The sequence below is a fragment of the Arachis duranensis genome, chromosome 4 (assembly GCF_000817695.3).
Source record: "Arachis duranensis cultivar V14167 chromosome 4, aradu.V14167.gnm2.J7QH, whole genome shotgun sequence".
NCBI lineage: Eukaryota > Viridiplantae > Streptophyta > Magnoliopsida > Fabales > Fabaceae > Arachis > Arachis duranensis.
The window spans coordinates 54,272,028-54,276,526 of record NC_029775.3 but is presented as its reverse complement, the minus strand read 5'-3'; the positions used below and the strand labels follow the sequence as shown (position 1 = coordinate 54,276,526).

The window sequence follows — 4,499 nt, the reverse complement described above, 5'->3', positions numbered from 1 at the left end:
CTACCACTTAGTTAACCCTTACTAAATAAACACTACAAGAAAAATACCCATTCAGCCACACTTTTTTTAAGCTACATTTAAAAAGCGTAGCCTATTCATAGAATAGGCTACGCTTTTTTCAGTGATGCCTTTTTATAAGAGAAAAGGAAACACAATTTTGGCATCATTTAAAAAGTGTAGCCTTAGGTATTATAGAATCACTTAAAAAGCGTAGCCGTATGTTAATATTTATGGGTCCACTTTTTGTATCTAAGGGAACGCTTTTAAAGAGTAGCCTATTTATTAAGTTTTGGATACACTTCAAAAGTGATGCCTAATGTATCTAAAGCAAAAGATTTGACACTTAATAAATTTTTTCCTCAGTTTTCGAAAGCAAAACTCAAACACTTAATGAAATTTTTGTCCCTCCAAATCCAAAACCCAGACTTAGCCTTCATCTCGATCCCTCCAAATCCAAAGCTCACCATCGAAGAAACACTCTCGCTACAGAAACCCTCTCACCCACCACTCACCGTCGCTTCTCTTCGCCCTCCTCCTCGTCGCTGTGCCGCCCTTACCATCGTCTTCTCGTCGCTGCGCCGCCCTTACCTTCGCCAACCCTGTCGCGCACAACTCTCACCTTCGCCATTCTTACCGTCGCTGTTGACCGTCGCCACCCAGTAACCACTCACCGTTCACCATCGTCGCTCATCACCTTTGCCATTGTCACCACTGCACAGACCATCGCTCTTCTTCGCCGTTCTGCACAAATCATCGCTGCGCCGCCCTCACCATCGTCATCTCCGTGCTTCTCATCATCGTCATCTCCGTGTTGATTATGTATGTATTGATTTCTATTTGGTTCTGAAATTTCAGAGGTTTAGGGTTCCGATTTTAGGGGTTTTAATTTAGGGGTTTTAATCTGTGAAATATGGGTTTTAATTTGGGGGTTTTATGAATTGATGAAGCTGCGTGGTTTAACAGATTAATGAGTATTGTTAGATTATTTGTTAATGAAGCTGCGTTGTTTAACCTTCTGATAAAGAATAGAATAGTGTCCTTACAGTGATTTTTCTTAGTGATTTTTCAAAGGATCATATCAATTCTAGTGACCTGTATTATATGCAATGCTACTAACAATTTTCCACAAGCCAAGAAAATCTGGGTTTGCGTATGCTTGTCATTGTTATTAATTTATTTATTATGTCTAATTTGATTTATTTATTTCAAGTTCATAAATCTGGGTGAGTTTATGATATATTTAATTCAGCTAGTTCTTTCGCCACTGAATGATTCTGTGAAAAATCACAATTCAAGATGAATAATATAAACTTAGCTATTCTTCAATTGGGACAAGGTTTGAAGGCTTATGCTTATATCTTGAGTGCTATCCATTTCTATAAACACAGCCTGCAGATTCCCATAGATTTCTGATTTGCTGGCTTTCTGCTTTATGCTTTCTTTGGCACTTTTAACCATATTTCTTCTTATCAACTATAATTAAAAATTATAATATCAAATCTCAGATTCATTCATAAGACTTGCCGCTACCGATTCCAAATTCCAATGCTCATTTACCTACCTGTTTATTGAGAACAGCCAGGCTCTTGGTGTGCAAGAGTGAAGAAAATTCCTCAGTGAACTAATAAAGCCACTAAATCAAACTTTGGGGCCTTTTTAATTAGTAATAATAGGAGTATTCCTTTTAGTCATTTTTTTAGTACTTTGTGTTTGCTTTCTCAGATTTTACCTATGATTCAGTTTTGTCTTTTAAATTTCAATTCATGAAAATTAATTTCTGTGAGTAAATTTGGTTTCTTTCGCATTAGAATGTGAAACCAGTTTCTGCAAATTGGTTTATAAATATACATATTGAAAAATAGTGGTTTTGCAGAATCTTGTGTCTTTCAAGTGGGATTGATTGAAAATTTTTGGTACCCTTTCAAGCAGAATCTTACATCTCTAATTTATGTTGTTATTACTTGAGTTTTCTTTTTTAATTATTATAGTTAACTTGTTATTACTGTGATTCGATCACTTGTAGGCCAAACTCACTAAGCTTCCCAAGAACCTTATGGCAAAGGTTTCTACTATGAAGAATACAGAGCAGGTGCACACTTTTATCTGATGCAGGGTAGTGGATGACTGCAAAAACAAGTTTCTAGTGTGTGTAATGCTGGTTGTTTTGCTTTTCAAATTGCAGATTTTAGAGCAACTTCCTCGGGTGATATCATCTTTGGATGCATATATGGATAATGGATTGCAAAAGTTAGAACTTCCTCTTATCTGATTGGCTATACTTACATGTTTAGAAATTGGAACCTCCTTTTTAATCTATGTTTGATTTTTCTCAACTAGAATCAAATTCTTGTCTCTAGAATCAATTTGGATCGAAGTGAAAATTTTTACTGTGTTAGAATTACATTGAGAGGAAGTAGCAGACATAAAAACCAGTTATGTTAGAATTAATTATACCTAAAATCAATTATACAAAATTGTATTTTGACAATGTTGCTTGTGTGGTTTTATGAGCTTCACTGATGTGATAAATTGCTAATTATAGGTGATAACCCGCTAGCAAGTGCAAGTAAACCTCGTTCAAAGTCAGGAGGGAGCTGACTGAAGCTTAAGAGGGAGCTGCGTTTCACTCACCCAACTGTTCTTCGAGTTTCTTTGCTAGGTGAGGACAGCGACTTCATCTTCTTTCTTTTCTCCTCTAATTCAAAATTCTGATAATTCTCTTGCTCCATTTTTTCCAGTTTATTCAATTTCTTTTAACACAACTACCACCACAAGCAAAGAGAGGTGAGTGATTTTCTCTCCTCTGTGTTTAATTTGGTCAAATGGCCTTGTAAAATGTAACCAAAATTCTGGTTCTTCGAATGGAACGGTTAAGGTTTGGGCTCAAGAGAAAAACAGGGACAAGTCTTGTGTATTTGATCAACAAAGAGGTAAGGGTTAGAATAGTTAGATATTGATTTTAGCTGTATTTGGTGATTAAATGGCAGAAACCTTTCCATTGAGTATGCTTATTCTCAAATAAGTTAGGCTACATAATATATTTATTGACCAGTCAGCTGCTTGATTCTTGGATCTGTATGTGAATGATTGTTGCTTTCTTAATCAGCAGTATACTTTGTAGTGGTAAATGGTAATGTTCTAATAAAAAAAAATCAAGTACTAATGGGGACTATTATTCATTTGTCTAGAGTAGTTTACTGATTTCATGTTAATTATTTTTGTTGCATGTGGATTATATATGATGCAGTATTTTCGTGGCTCATGGCAATTTATCAACTATTGTCAACTGTTGAGCTTCATGTTCCTAAATATTCCTATCATTGAATTTAGCATTTCAAAGTTTGTTTTTTCTCTGAGACTGTGCCAACTGGAGTTAAAATTTGAGTGAAGCAAAAGGAACATATTTGTTCTTTATCTTACCTTTTGATAAAGAATAGAATAGTGTCCTTATGTTTATCATTTTGCCTGGTTTTTATTTTTGACATTAACTCCACCTTAAACAATTTTGATACTCACTTATTCACTTACAAAATCCACCAATATCATGGTTTTGCAGATTGACAAAGAGCTTCTTCCGGAAGTGGTTAATATGGGATTTGACAGAAATCAATTGGTTGAATCTTTATATACCATATTCTCGGCCGGAAGGCTCCTCTGGATCTTACTTTAAAGACCGGTATGCGGGTGATATCATCCTCTTCTTTGAATTGGTGAGAGGATATATATTTTTGTGCTTTGTAAAGATTTCTTTTACTTGCTAGCACACTATGGTTCCAATATCCTTGTTGTGTCCTTTGTTTTCATTCTGCATAAACCATATTTATATCCAAGTTTTAGGGTCCATAGGTCACTGACACATCATATCAAGCCCAAATTCTCCTTCCCGCCATGTACTACAATAGGTCATCTTCCTCTCCATTTTTCACAAGTTACAATATTCTCTTTTTTATGCAATAGAATTGGAGTTCTTAAGGAAACGACAAGTTGCTTGGGAAGAATCATTCCAGGACCTCTATTACATGCTTCGAAATAACACTTGTGGCATCTTTTATGGTAATTATATGTTCTTTTTACTTTGCTATTTCTTTTATCCTTTTTATGTTGCTGTGCTATCCTTTTGAATTCTCATTAGTGTTAGTGTTTTGTGATATTGTTTAAGTATTTTATGCATAATGATGAACTATCATAATCAAAATGCACTTGTTTCTTCACTAGTATAGGCTAGGCTTTTTCTTCTGTGAATTTGTGTATTTATACATGATGAAATTTTGTGGTGATGTTTTACTCCCTTTTACAGTTTGCACTTCTCAGTTTGTCGTCATGTTTACTGGTGGTGACAGCTCTGGGAGTCCCAAATGCTTCTGCAATGCTTATATTTCTCGGTAGTGCCATTACACATTGACCCTGCAACACAGGATTTTTCCATAGTTATTGGTTGTATTGTTACAACATGTATCTCACAGTAATCATGGTTTTACTTTAAATTTTCCTAATTTTTA

At 35.1% G+C, this 4,499-nt stretch overlaps 1 long non-coding RNA gene across 3 annotated transcripts; it reads left to right on the top strand.

Annotated features, from left to right (window-relative positions):
• Positions 1–357: 357 nt before the first annotated feature.
• On the top strand, positions 358–3,626 carry LOC107484390 (uncharacterized). 3 transcript variants are annotated; one of them, XR_008008412.1, is made up of 7 exons: positions 358–819; positions 2,024–2,089; positions 2,183–2,247; positions 2,543–2,659; positions 2,739–2,784; positions 2,876–2,930; positions 3,557–3,626. It is a non-coding gene; the product is annotated as an uncharacterized LOC107484390 (long non-coding RNA). The 3 variants fall into 3 exon arrangements; XR_008008411.1 differs by having other exon boundaries at positions 3,567–3,606; XR_008008410.1 differs by lacking the exon at positions 3,557–3,626 and having other exon boundaries at positions 2,876–3,237.
• Positions 3,627–4,499: the final 873 nt, after the last annotated feature.